This window comes from Globicephala melas, chromosome 18 (assembly GCF_963455315.2).
Source record: "Globicephala melas chromosome 18, mGloMel1.2, whole genome shotgun sequence".
In the NCBI taxonomy this organism is placed as follows: Eukaryota; Metazoa; Chordata; class Mammalia; order Artiodactyla; family Delphinidae; genus Globicephala; species Globicephala melas.
In genome coordinates this window covers 56,914,292-56,930,274 of record NC_083331.1, presented here as the reverse complement: position 1 = coordinate 56,930,274, position 15,983 = coordinate 56,914,292, and the positions used below count along the sequence as shown (strand labels likewise).

The window sequence follows — 15,983 nt, the reverse complement described above, 5'->3', positions numbered from 1 at the left end:
CTTATTGGTTTCAGGTTGCTGGTCCTGGAATAAACATTGCTGCTTAGGTCACAGGTGGCCATGTGTGACAGAGCTCTGCAGAAAACCTTTCGCCACTGACAGAGGTGTGGAACTTTGGTGACACTAGTGGAGTATAACAACATCTGGTAAAGGTCTGTTGTCAAAGAGAATACTGGCAACAAAGGTCATGGTGTAGCAATGAGATGAAGAGAAAGAATTGGAATTGTTATATTTTTTAAATTGTAGTTGATTTACAATGTTGTGTTAATTTCTGCTTTACAGCAAAACAATTCACTTATACATCTATATACATTCTTTATAAAATTCTTTTCCATTATGGTTTATTACAGGATATTGAATATAGTTCCCTGTGCTATCCAGTAGGACACTGTTGTTTATCCATTCTATATATAATAGTTTACATCTGCTAATCCCAAACTCCCATCCATACCTTCCCCTCCCACCTCCCCTTTGGCAACCACAAATCTGTTCTCTATGTCTGTGAATCTCTTTCTGTTTCATAGTTAGGTTCATTTGTGTCATATTTTAGATTTCACATATAAATGTTATCATATGGTATTTGTCTTTCTCTTGCTGACTTACTTCACTTAGTACGATAATTTCTAGGTCCATCCATGTTATTGCAAATGGCATTATTTCATTTTTTCTTATGGCTGAGTAGTATTCCATTGTATATATGTGCCACACCTTCTTTGTCCACTCATCTGTAGATGGCATTTAAGTTGTTTCCATGTCTTGTCTATTGTGAATAGTGCTGCTATGAACATAGGGGTGCATGTATCTTTTTGAATTTAGTTTTGTCTGGATATATGCCCCCAAATATGGAACGCTTCATGAATTTGCATATCATCCTTGCACAGGGGCCATGCTAATCTTTTCTGTATTGTTCCAATTTTAGTATATGTGTGCTGCTGAAGAGAGCATGAGAGTTGGAATTATCAGAGTACTTTTTCCGTAGACTCCAGAATAAGCGCACCAAGGTTAAATAGAAAACAGGTGGGAACTAACAGTTTATAATTAATCATTGATATGAATATCAGTGATATCTGGGTCACTCTTGGTGATATTCTATAATAAAACAATTAATTAATTACAATAATTTGGAAAATATTATATGCAAGGTGATTACAGTAGATAATAGATATTCATTAAACAGTAGGTCTCCCACTTTCCCATTTTTTACTGAAAAATAATAGCTACAATAACATCATCAACTACAAAATTACAAAATACCATGTTTGTCACTAGAAGTTTATTCATAGAAACATGTGAAGTAGTCAAAGAAATAAGGCAGAGTCACAGATCTGAAAGTCTTTACAGTTGGGAATGCAAAATGACTATATGCCACAGATGACTTTATTGAAAAGAATTTGTATTGTTACATGACCTTTACCCAGAGGTCTTTAGATTCTTAAATTGCCAGCAGAGTCAATAATTAAATCAAAACTTTATTTAAAAAATTATATCGTCACTTACTTTTAAAAGCTCCTATGTCAAACTATTTATAGGAAGTCATGTTGTTAAGATAATGCTTCATTTCAAAAAATGTTGGAGCCCGTGGGGCTTAACATGACATGTTCAAGGAGTGTATAATTTTCATCACCCACGCACTACAATGTGCAACATTATTTCCCTTTGAGAAGAATTAATGAAAACATACCTTGACATTATGATTATGGTCATCTGTCTTTGCTTATATTCATCTCAGCTTAATGCAGAAAATGTCAAAGAAAGAATGTAGGGTGAATATTGTGTATCTTTCAGTTTTACTCTCATTGCTCAGCACAAAGGGATGAAAAAGGCATTGTGCTTTTTCTGTGGTAAGAATTTAGCTAATGGATGCATAAAGCAAACAAAGCTGGAAGGAAATGTTTTATTGCTGCATTCTGGACCACATGGATTTTTGTTGCTTTTGTTTTTATTATATTGGATGTTGTTGTTGTTTAAAAGATGCTTAATTTGAAATGTCTCGAACCACACCAAAATGTGGATTTTTACCAACACAAAACTTTACCTTAAAACATACAACAACTTTGCTTATTCTCTTGCCAAGAAAAAGAAGTCACTCATGGTTGGATATCTCTGGAGAAATCCAGAGAACTGAATATAAGGAGAAAAATATTTTTTGCTCAAACTATTGCATTGTTTTTTCCATTTAGAATAATAACAGCAAAAAGGAAAATATTTTGATGATAAACATGACCACATAATACTATCTAATTTTACTGATATTTAATAACTAATACTGTTTTAAACAAGGCTACTAATAATATTAATATCCCAGAACTCATATTTTGTTTTAATCAGATATAATTGTCCAATAGTTGTTTTCTTGATATATATACTTCCAAAATCAAATTGCCTTTTTAACTGGCTCCTCTTTTTCCAGATAAATCCAAAATGCAGAGTGTTATTTATATTAGTTTATATTAGTGATGTTTCAATCTAGAAGATGCAACCAAAGTGCAATCTTATTAACTTGCAATTCTTTCTTTTTCATAGATTTTAATGACATAAACTTTCTGTTTATCAATAATTGTAACAAAGATGTGGAGGAGGTAAAATTTTGAACTCCTACATTGAAATTCAATCTTTGATCCATTTCAAGTTTATATTTGTATATGGTGTTAGAGAGTGTTCTAATTTCATTTTTTTTACATGTAGCTGTCTGGTTTTCCCAGCATCATGTATTGAAGAGACTGTCTTTTCTCCATTGTATATTCTTGCCTCCTTTATCATAGATTAGTTGACCATAGGTGGTGAGTTTATTTCTGGGCTTTCTATCCTGTTCCATTGATCTATATTTCTGGTTTTTGTGCCAGTACCATACTGTTTTGATTATTGTAGCCTTGTAGTATAGTAGTGAAGTCAGGGAAACTGATTCCTTCAGCTTTGTTTTTCTTTCTCAGGATTGCTTTGGCTATTCATGGTCTTTTGTGTTTCCATACAAATGTCAGAATATTTTTGTTCTAGTTCTGTGAAAATGTTATTGGTAATTTGATAGCAATAATATTCATAGGAGCAAACACTCTATAATAAGCCCTGTCTAAGGAGGGAATAGCAAAATGGAAATATGTAATCTGTCTTGATTCTTATTTTTTCTTTTTAACTCAAGTAGTTATATTGTTAACATGGTTTGATTATCAAGAGTGATAAGAGGCAGGCTAAATGTGTGTTATTCCTTTTACTGACAATATGAGATTATCTGAAAGCTGTTCTAATAATGAGTTAATTATTATTCATGACAGTGGTAACAGAGATGGAGTTTAATTCTAGAGATGGCTAAGTCTCAATGTATGCTGATTCTCTTAAGCAGATTAGTTTCACTTAATATTAATCTATGTGCCATTTCTCAAACCCATATCCTAGTTTTCTATTTTGGCATCATTTCTAATACCTACAACATTTATACTGTAAATATTATTAAATGTAATTAAAATTTTAGCTTTAGCCTGAAATCATTTTCATCCTTTATGTAAATATTCAGCACCACCTATTGTCTCTCAGCTCTGAATCTGCTATTTTATATTCTGATTTGTGGTGCAGAAACTAAAATCTTACAAAACACATTTCTGCTTTACCAGCTACCACCCAACCAGGCATTGCCAACAGGGGGCACCTGAAGGAGGCTGCAAGTTTGGAGGAGGAAGAAGGGGCTTCTGCCTTTTTGTATGTTTACTGTTACTTCATTTTATATTATATTTTGGTTGCTTACTGTTACTTCTGCTCTAGTTTTTTACTGCTGCATAACAAACAACCCCCGAAATGTAGTGTAGTGTAGGCATAGAATTCCCATTTTTTTAAATATAATAGACTAGTAGGTCAGGGACTCAGTATGGGCTTGACTTGGGGTCCCCTGTGCAATTGCAGTCAGCTATTGGCTAAAGCTTCAATCAAGCAATCATCACTTGGTATCATCTGTCCTTCATCCATGATGACTCATTTCTATTCCTAGCAAATGATGCTGAGTGTCAGCTGGAAGCTCAGCTGGGCTACTTACTACAATACATACAAGTGGTCTCTACACCATGACAGTGTCAGGGTAGACAGACTTTTTACATGGCAGATGACTGCCCCAAAAGTGTTCCATGAGAAACAGGGGAAGTAAGATTCTCAGACTTAGCCTTAAAAATTACACAGCATCACTTCTGATGCATTTTCTTGGTTACTAGTACAATAATGATTCAAAGAAAGGGGACATAGATCTCACCTCTCTATTGCAAGAGCATCCAAGAAGTCTCAGACTCAGGGCCATGGAGCCCCTTCTCAAAGCACAGATACAACACCTCACAGATCTGAGCTTCAGTTCTTTAAGGTCCCCCTTCCAAGCTTCAAAATTTTAAGAATCCCAAACTCTTCCCTTTGTCCCCCTTTCCTAAGGAACACCTTAGTCTTTTTTATTTACTTTTATAGTTACCTAACTAAAACATTAATATCAAATTAAGCACTGTTAATAATAAATTTTCTAAGTTAAAATAGCTGCTGTGGTTTTTGCCTGCACTTTGAACACAATAATACACATAGAAAATAAATATTTTGAGACAAATGGAAACTGACTAATAATCGGAAATTACTTCTAATAATTAAATCTAATAATTAATAATTCTAATAATTGGAAAAAATCTAATGAAATATCTCAAACTGTTTCTGAAGAGTTTAATCATATCTGGATATATTGATATTTTAAGGGAAAATTATTTTATATGAATTATAGCATTTTATCAAGGACTAACTACTCACTTGTTTTTGCTGTATCCAAGTTCCCTTATGATATCTTGGTTCTAAAAGGGATTGTATATTAAAGTTTAATGTAAAATACTAGTAGATAAAATACAGAAGTTTTCAGGAAGTCGAATAGAATACATTTACTTAAATAATTAATTTCAGGATTTTTTGATAAGAATTTATCCAGATGAATACATCCACTCTGATCACATAAAAATTTTATTATATTGTTGGATGAAGAATGTTTGCTGTATATATGACACATATATGTGTATGGTGATCATTATTTCAATAAAATATGCACATTATTGCATACATAAGCTTATTATTCTCTTTATAGAATTTGCCATTAAATACTGTATTGATTGATTTCCCTCAAAATTTTGAAGCACATAATTTTTATGGTTCACTCGTTTGCTGAAATTAAGTTTTTCCATTCCTTAAAACATATCAAGCCACAGTAACTCCAAAATTCATCACTATCAGTAAAATTCTGTCTGACTTTGGCACTTTCATGTTTTTAAATCCTTTTTTCCTACAGAGTTAAAAATTCTTGGTAAGCATTTGTCCTTGATCTTTAGTCTTAACCTCATCATTGAAAATTTTCAATTCTGTCATTAGTAGCATGGAAATATTGTTTTCCTTATCTAAAACTAAAAAACTGTATGGTAGATTTCTTTGCTTTTCTCTATCCCAGGGAGATAATAGATTAAAATATGATGAGATACAAAAAATATGAGACAGAAAAAGAAAAATAGTAACATAGTTACCAACTAAGAGCAAGCTGTAAGAAAGAGCCAAAATACTTAGGTTAGAATGGTTTTAGTGGTTTTTCCCCTTACGAACTCTGTAATACTGAGTTACTTAACCTCTTTGTCCTTTGGTTTCCTCAACTTCAAAATGGTCACTAACTCATATAGTAATTAAGAAGAGTGTGGTAATATATTTAAAGCACTTAGAAATATTTGGTGCACAGTAAGGGCTATGAAAGTGTTAGCTATTATTATGTCAACTACAAAGAAAGATTTACTTCAGAGGTGTAGCATACCTTACTTAAAATGTTTCTGATGTAATCGCTAAAGTTACTTAAGACCGTAATATATTTTCACAAAAGAAATTTGAAGTGGGTTTTAAGAAAAAGGGAAAAGGTGCCTTAAAGAATCTTCATTTTGAAACATTTCTAAGAGCTAAGCACCATTCACGTATCTCACCCAAGTAAATGTGCATCACAAAAGTATAAAAACAGATGTAGCTTTTTATATTTAGCAAATGTATTAAAAATAAATATTTACCTTAAATGTATGTTGTTATTATAATCTATTGGGTATTAACCAAAAGTATAAAAGACAAATATTGGAAGGAAATGAAAAAAGACTTAATATTTGCATTAAATGATTGTTTAAAATTTTAACAAATATTTATTATCTTAAGTTACTATTAGTAAATTATAAACTGGAAATAATGTAAACTGTGGAAAAGTTTAAAAATAAAATGAATCACAGCTAAATGTTGCATACAGAAAAGTTTTAAGAAGATTTTATGCTGTTTAACTAAAAAAATTGAGAAATACATCTATAAATGAGAAATTTATTACTTTCTCAGAGATGAGTCATTAGGTAACACCAACCTATCAAATAGCCAATACCTTGTTAAGAAGAAAAACATGAAAGAATATTTTCTCAGTTAGAGTGAAAATGCAAATTACATTATAGCAAATATGTTCTAGCACTATGTTGCTATTTTTCATAGCAGCTGCAAAAGGTGAAAAATGGCTTAGTTTGAATAATCAAAAAAAAATGAAATGAGTAAAAATTAGAGTACTTACATTGAATTGACAATTTAATCAACTGAACAGTCCCTCTTGATATTTTGTGATTCTAATAATCATTAGGATTCTAGTTGATAAGCTAAACAATCAGATTCATTCTGGCCCTCACACTAATAAATCAGATAGATGACTTCTGTACATATGAAAGATAATCCATATTCCTGAAATAAATGTTGTTTTATATGAAAACAAAGCAAAAGAAAGTTTAACAACAAATGATAATGTATAAGGTAAAGTCTAGCATAATTTAAAAAAATGATAAAACTTTTTAGAAAATGAAAAAGCAGATATATTTTGTTTAATTTGGATGAAACTCATTAAATTTAAGTTGTTTAAAAAATGACTTTTAAAAATGAGTTAGCAAGAAGATGTGGTACATATATACAATGGAATATTACTCAGCCATAAAAAGGAATAAAACTGGGTCATTTGTAGAGATGTGGATGGACCTAGAAAGTGTCATACAGAGTGAAGTAAGTCAGAAAGAGAAAAACAAATATTGTATATTAATGCATATATGTGGAATCAAGAAAAATGGTATAGATGACCTTATTTGCAAAGGAGAAATAGAGACACAGACTTAGAAAACAAATGTATGGATACCAAGGGGGAAAGGGGTGGGGTGGGAGATTGGGATTGACACATATACATTATTGATACTATGTATAAAATAGACAACTAGGGGAACATACCATATAGCACAGGGAACTACTTAATGCACTGTGGTATCCTAAATAGGGGGGAAATATAAAAGAGAGGGGATATATGTATATCTATGGCTGATTCATTTTGCTATGGAGCAGAAGCTAACATAACATTGTAAACCAACTATACTCCAATAATATTAATTTAAAAATAAATTAAAAAATTAAAGAGTGATTCTCGATGCTTTATTTAATATACAAGTGAAATTTTGAAAAATTAGAGACCAATTTTATATGATATAAAATTATCTTCCTATTTTTCTATTACTTTGGCAGTATAAGATATGAAAAAAATTCAATTATATTATGATAGAAATGAAAAAACCCTTAATATTTATATATCTTCCTATAACATATGGTTAATACATGTAAGCCCAGAATGGTCAAATTTCTTTCACAAAGTTACAATCTAGGAGAATATATGCCTGCTGTATTCTAAGTTTAGCTTCCAATTCATGCTATTTCTTAGACACCAACCAGTCCCTCAATTAGCCAGAACAGCAGTTGTTGAAGATAGAGATCACATAAATATATATATTTAAAATTGAACCTTGTGATAATAGTAGTAGTAGATAATAGTAGAATTCCATTTTAAAATATATTTTCATAAAGTCCATTTTGAAGCTATGAATTTGTCAGTATTTCCTGAAATTTCACTCTCTAATTTAAAATTCCAAAACTGTACAAAATAAAATAAAATCTTGTGAATTAGAATGATTCATAATTTGAACTATTTAATAAAAAATTTATGATTGAAGAGTTTGAGTTAATATTTTAATTTTTGCTGAAATAACACTGAATTTCAAATGTGCTTAATAAAATTTAGTAGCTTTTCCCTGTGATTGGTAGAGAGTTTGTTAATTTATTATCTATAGTCTATCTATCTACCTATCACTTATCATCTGTTTTATTAAGTATGACCATAAGCTTAAATATGCATGCATAAATACATGTAAAATATCACGAATTACTTTGCAAGAGAAAGTTATATAACTGTGGCCACTGTCCCGTTTGTAATAGGTAATTGTTAGCCATTTATTTATTCAATCAACAAAATATTTGTTAATGCCTATGTCTGCATGCTATATTTAGCAACAGACATAGAAAAGATGATTGATTTCAATTCCTGCTGGATATAGAAAAAACTGTCAGCAATCTCCAAATAAGGCCGAGAATTTCTGGCATACAGTCAAGTAATAATTTTGATACCTTTTTAACTAATATAAAGCAAAAAGCAGTTGTGACTGAATTTCACAATGGACCCCAAATTTCTGCCCACAGAGACTAGTAAAACATTGAGTGGACCCTTTCTCTTTATCTAGGACACCAGTCATGTATAATCTGCAGAGACTGCTTTGGGGAGCAAACTGTCTCTTGTATATCAAATTACCGAATGATTGGCACTACTTCTGTGCTGGAATATTAAAGTGATTTAAAATCTCACCTTGAGACAGAGGACTGGAAACAGTGTTAATAATATCTTAAAGAAACCAATGGAACACTTAAGTTTGTTTCTCTTCAGTTTCTAGAACTTTCTATTGCATTGTTATTAAAAAGAATCGTAAGAGAATCTATTCTAGGAAGCACTTCCCTCAAAATGCTTTTAAATGAGAAGAAAAAATCACATAAACAGACATTGTAAAATAATCAGTTGAACTCTATAATAGAAGTATATAAATGTTGCTCAGTCACAAGTTCAAGAGAATGGAATAGAGGACTAGTAGACCTTATTATTAAATAATTCAATTGTTAACTAGTAAAGAAAATGGAATGTGGAAGAAGTAAAACTGCATTTCAGAAGTAAAACATTCCAATGTTTCCATCAGACAGATTCTGAAAATGAGCACATCCTGGACAGCTTGCCTTCTTTATATTTGGTACCAGGTCCTCAAAAATGCAAGTCACATATTCAATCTTCTTATATTCACAGGAAGAGTTTATGGGAAATAGATTAACTTAATTCTGACAATTAGCTTTAATATTTTGCAGGGACTAAGGGGAGAGAATGAGAACTCTAAGAACTTAAAGAAAAATTAATCTTGACATATGTAAAATGGTAAGGGATTGTAGAGGAGGTATTACTTGTTTACTGGATATCAACATAAATTGAACTGAATGAAACTGAGGGAGGTTGTTAGGCAAATTTTTTACTACTTTCAGTCCCTTTAACTCTATTATTCAGAATCAAATTATTTGCAAACTAAGGAAGTGTCTCCCACTTTCATAACTCTGTTCTTTTTCTTTCCTCCATCTTTCTACATTCCCAAAGCCCTTCTCTTTACTTACAGCATTATGAATCACTCTTATAAAAAAGCCTTAGAACTTCTGCCAACGTTTCCAACATCCAGTACTTTAGAAGATAAAGAAGATTTAACAACAGGATATCTTAAAGAAGGAACCAGCTAAGTAGAAGGAAAAGCAGGAAAATAGTGAAAACACGGTAAAATGAGTACTTCAAGAATAAGTAGTTAATCAGCTAACCACAAGGAGGGTGACGGTACACTAAGCTGAGAACTGAAATACTAAAATGAATGCTGGGAATAATAACATTGTTTAATTGGATTGCTAACAACATTGAAGTGGATCGGTGAGTTGAGAATACTATTTTGATGGCACTGGCTAAAATGGGGAACAAAGAAATGGCCATTAGAGATTGATATAAAATGAAAGACTTTCATCTAATTTTCCTGCATAATTGTACTGAGGAGAGATTATATTTTAATCAGGAGGAGAGGAAATAACTTGAGACATTTGTGAAACTTGCCCCCTAAGGAAGCAAGACATGATGGAGTCTGCACAGACGTGGGATAGCTGATGTTAAATTGGAGAGAATGCTATCATATTAAAAGGGGGCAGAGATGGAGATAGAATTGTTATAGTAGGATTAGAAAATTCTGTCCTGATTTTTTATTTTTAGTGAAAGAAGAATCATGCTCGTAAGCGGAGAGTGAGGAGGTGGTGAATATTTCTTTTATAAAGGATGTGTGAGGGACCTTCAAGATGGTGGAGGAGTAAGATGTGGAGATCACCTTCCTCTCCACAAATACATCAAAAATACATCTACATGTGGAACAACTCCTACAGAACACCTACTGAACGCTGGCAGAAGACCTCAGATTTCCCAAAAGCAAGAAACTCCCCACATACCTGGGTGGGGAAAAAGAAAAAAGAAAAAAAAGAGACAAAAGAATAGGAATGGGACATGCACCTCTGAGAGGGAGCTGTGAAGGAGGAAAAGTTTCCACACACTGGGAAGCCCCTTCACTAGTGGAGACAGGGGAGGGGCAAGGGGGGGAGCTTCGGAGCTACGGAGGAGAGCACAGCAACAGGGGTGCGGAGGGCAAAGCGGAGAGATTCCCACACAGAGGATTGGTGCAGAGCAGCACTCACCAGCCTGAGAGGCTTATCTGCTTACCCACCGGGAGGGTGGGGGCTGGGAGCTGACGCTCGGGCTTCAGAGGTCAGATCCCAGGGAGAGGACTGCGGTTGGCTGAGTGAACACAGCCTGAAGGGGGCTAGTGTGCCACAGCTAGCTGGAAGGAAGTCCGGGAAAAAGTCTGGAACTGCCTAAGAGGCAAAAGACCATTGTTTTGGGGTGCACAAGGAGAGGGGATTCAGAGTACCGCCTAAATGAGCTCCAGAAATGGGCGTGAGCCATGGCTATCAGTGCAGACACCAGAGACGGGCATGAAACCCTAAGGCTGCTACTGCAGCCACCAACAATCCTGTGTGCAAGCACAGGTCACTATCCACATCTCCCCTCCCGGGAGTCTGTGCAGCCCACCACTGCCAGGGTCCCGTTATCCAGGGACAACTTCCCCTAGAGAACACACGGTGCAACTCAGTCTGTTGCAATGTCACACCAGCCGCTGACACTGCAGGCTCACTCCCCATTCCATACCCCTCCCTCCCCCGGCCTGAGTGAGCCAGAGCCTCCTAATCAGACGCTCTTTTAATCCCCTCCTGTCTGGGTGAAGAACAGATGCCAGAGGGTGACTTACATGCAGAGGTGGGGCCAAAAGCAAAGATGAACCCCAGGAGCTGTTCAAATAAAGAAGAGAAAGGGAAATTTCTCTGGGCAGCCTCAGGAGCAGCAGATTAAATCTCCACAGTCAACTTGATGTACCCTGCATCTGTGGAAGACCTGAATAGACAACGAATCATCCCAAAATTGAGGCGATGGACTAATGTGAACAACTGTAGACTTGAGGTTTAACTGTACCCTAATACTAACCCATAACCTAACACTAAACTGTACCCTAACCCACATCCTAACCCTAACCCGTAGCCATACTCTAACGTGTACTCTAAACCGTACACTAAACCTAACCCTAACCCTAAACCTAACCTTAACCTATACCCTAACCCTAACCCGTACCTTAACCCTAACCCGTACCCATACTCTAACCCTTACCCCTACCATAATCTTAACCCGTACCCTAGCCCATACCCTAACCCGTACCCTAACCCTAACCCGCAGCCATACCCTAACCTGTACCTTAACCCATACCCTAACCCTAAACTGTACCCTAATCCTAACCTGTACCCTAAGCCTAACCCAGACCCTAACCCGGACCCTAAACCCTAATTCTTACCCCTAACTTAATTTTTTTTTTGTATTTAAACAAATATTTTTCTGGGGTTAAAACAAATTAGCAGAACAACAAAATAAAACAGAAAGTAACCTGAGTGTCCCTCAAAAAACTAAGTGTGAAATACTTGGTACTTCTGTTCTAAGCACTGTTATGTAGCCTATAAAAAGGGTGAGAGCTAAGTCTGTTTCTCGACAGTGAGAAACATGATGCTCCAGATGTAAGGAACACCTGGATAAAGTGAGAAAGCTACACATTATGCTGGTCGGTTCAGGGAGTGGGAACGGATGGCAAGTAATAAAATATTTTCTTTTCCTTTAATCTTTTTAAATTTCACTTGTTACAAAGAACTTGAATTATAATTGTACTTTAAAAAATAACAATGGAACTTTAAAAGAAAAAGATATATATTGTGTGTTTAATTACATTTCATAGAATTATTATCCCTGAATCAGAATTCTGTTAGTACACCAGTATAGAGATTATTTCTTAATATTTAGATGAGAACCATTTCCTTCTGTTTTTGAGAATAATTCTGTAAACTCATTTCCAGTAGGGCACACTTCCCCAAATCAAAGGTTTAACAAGGGAGATGCAAGCAGAATAATCATGAAAACACAAAGCAATACAAAAGCAACAAAAATTTTCTAACTTCCAATAACAGCTCAATTTGGAAAAGGGTTTATATGTTCAGAACGAAAGCATTCCTCCTTGACTTTCTAACCAGTCAAAATCTGTGTATTCTACAAAATATCTGTGATGTTATTCCCATAAAACTACCCTTTACTGTTTCTGCCTCCTTTAGATTTCCAAAGCACTAGTGTTTTAATGTACAGGTTAAAAACAAAATCCTAATGTGACTTATTTATAAGGTGTGTGTTCTTTGTCTTATCCTAGAGTCTGAAGTCTTCTCCATGGCTGGACCCCAAATAATATACCTTTACACGCTAAGTGATATCTGGAGAGTGGGAGAGGTTTAATAAATACCCTAACCCTAAAGCGTACCCTAACACTAACCATAACCTGTACACTAAACCGTATCCTAATCCTAACTGGTAACCTAACACAAATCCGTACCCTAAGAGATACCCTAACCCTAACCAGTAGCCATGCCCTAAAATGTACCCTAACCCGTACCCTAAGCCTAACGCTAACCTGTATCCTAACCTCTACCCTAACACTAACCCATACCCTAAACCGTAACCTAATCCTAACCCGTACACTAACACTAACCTGTACCCTAACACGTACCATAACCCTAACACACAGTCATACCCTAAAATGTACCCTAACACTAACCTGCACCCTAAAACTAACCCTAATCCGTACCTTAAACAGTACCCTAATCCTAACCCGTACCCAAACACTAAACTGCACCCTAACCATATCCTAACCCGTTGCCATACCCTAACCTGTATGCTAAACACTACACTAACCCTAACCCTGAAAATAAAACTAAACCTAACCCGTACACGAACACTAACCAATACCCTAACCCATAGCCTAAACCTAATCCATAACCATACCATAAATTGTACCCTAAACCTAACCCGCACCCGTACCCTAAAACTAACCTGTACCATAATCCTAACCCATAATCTAACCCACACCCTAATGCTAACCCATAGCCATACACTAATCTGTACCCTAACCCGTAACCTAAACCTAACCCTAACCTGTCCCCTAACAGTAATCCATATCCTAACCCTAACCGGTACCCTAACACGTACCCTAATCCTAACCTGTTGTCGTAGCCTAACATGTATCCTAAACAGTACCCGTTCCGTAATACGAACCCTAACCCTAATCCGTACTGGTACCCTAATCCTAACCCGTGCACTGAACTAACACGTACCCTAAGACATATCCTAACCCTAATCCGTTGTCGTAATCTAACCTGTACCCTATACCATACCCGTTCCCTAAACGTAAACCCAACCCTAACGCTAAACATTACCCTAACCTGTACCCTAATCCTAAACCGCACACTAACTCTAATCCGTAACCTAACACTTACCCTAACCCTAAACCATAGCCAACCCTAACTGTAACCTAACACAAACACGCAGCCTGACCCTAACCCTAAACTGTACACTAAAATGTACCCTAATCCTAACAGGCACCCTAACACTAAACTGTACCCTAAACCATATCCAAACATATTGCCGTACCCTAACCTGTACGCTAAACACTACACTAACCCTAACCCTAAACATAACCTAAATCTAACCCGTACCCTAACACTAAACAATACCCTAACCCATACCATAAACCTAACCCATAGCCATACCCTAAACTGTACCCTAACCCTAAACCTAACACCAACCCTAACCCTAACACTAACCTGTACACTAACAATAACCCGTACCCTAAAGCTAACAAGTTGTCGTACCCTAACCTGTACCCTAAACCGTACCCATTCCGTAACACGAACCCTAAACCTAACCTGTACACGTACCCTAATCCTAACCTGTACACTATCACTAACACAGACCCTAACACGTACACTAACCCTAACCCGTTGGGGTACCCTAAGCTGTACCCTAAACCGTACCTGTTCCCTAAACCTAACCCTAAGCCTAGACCTTACCCTAACCAATACCCTAATCCTAAACCGTACATTAACTCTAACCAGTGCCCTAACATGAAACCTAAACCTAACCCGTTTTCGTATGCTAACCTGTACCCAAAACTGTACCCGTTCCCTAACCCTAATCCTAACCCTAAACCTTAGCCTAACCCATACCCTAATCCTAAACCATACACTAACTCTAACACATACCCTAACACGTACCATAAACCAAAACCATTTTCGTACCCTAACCTGTACCCTAAACCATACCCATTCCCTAATCCTAACCCTAATCCTAACCCATACACTAACACTAACCCATAACCTACCATGTACCCTAACCCATACCCTAAAACTAAGCTGTACCCTAACACTAACCCGTACCCTAACAGGTACCCTAACACTAAACCATTGTCATACGCTAACATGTACTCTAATCCGTATCTGTTCCCTAAACCTAACCCTAACCCTTACCCTAACCAACACACTAATCCTAATCCATGCACTAACACAAAACCATAAACTACTACTAACCCATACAAAAACACTAACTCGTACCCTAACCCGTACCTTAACGCTAACCCATAGCCATACCCTAAACCATACCCTAATCCAAACCCGTACCCTAAAACTAACTCGTAGCCTAACACGTACCCTAACCCTAACCCGTTATCGTACTCTAACCTGTATTTTAATCCATACGTGTTCCTTCATCCTAACTCTAACCCTTACCCTAACCAGTACCCTAATCCTAACACATACACTAACACTAAACTGTACCATAACACGTACCCTAAACCTAACCTTTTGTGGTACCCTAACCTGTACCCTAAATTGTACTCGTTCCCTAATTCTAACCCTAACCCTAACACTAACCCTTCCCCAAAGCCGTACCCTAAACCGTACAGTAACACTTACGCTAAACCGAAACTGTTACCGTACATGAACCTGCGGTCTAAACTGTACCCGTTACCTAACACTGACGCGAACCCTAACCCTAATCCTAACCCTTACCCAAAGCCTTACCCTAACATGTACCTTAATCATAAACTGTACACTAACACTAACCCATATCATAACATGTAGGCTAATGGTAAACTATTGTCGTAACCTAACATGTATCCTAAACCTTACCCGTTCCCAAACCCTAACACTAAGCATAACCCTAACCCTTCCCCGAAGCCGTACCCTAAGCCGTAACCTATACCTCACCCGTACACTAGCACTAACCCGTACCATAATACATACACTAACCCTAAACCATTGTCGTACCCTAACCTGTACCCTAAATTGCAGCCATTCCCCAACCCGAACCCTAACCCTACCCGTAACCCTAACCTTTACCCAAAGCCTTACCCTAACCCTTACCCTAATCCTAACCAGTACACTAACACTAACCCGTACCCTAACATGTACGCTAACCCTAAACCGTTGTCATACCGTAACCTGTACCCTAAACCGTCCCCGTTCCCTAACCCTAACCCTAACCCTTATGCGAAGCCTTACCCTAACCCGTCCCCTTAATCCTAACCCGTACACTA

The 15,983-nt window shown here is 36.1% G+C and overlaps 1 non-coding gene across 1 annotated transcript; it reads right to left on the bottom strand.

Annotated features, from left to right (window-relative positions):
* Window positions 1-836: 836 nt before the first annotated feature.
* Window positions 837-945, bottom strand: LOC115853477 (U6 spliceosomal RNA). The gene has a single exon (XR_004039600.1). It is a non-coding gene; the product is annotated as a U6 spliceosomal RNA (small nuclear RNA).
* Between the last annotated feature and the right edge of the window lie 15,038 nt (window positions 946-15,983).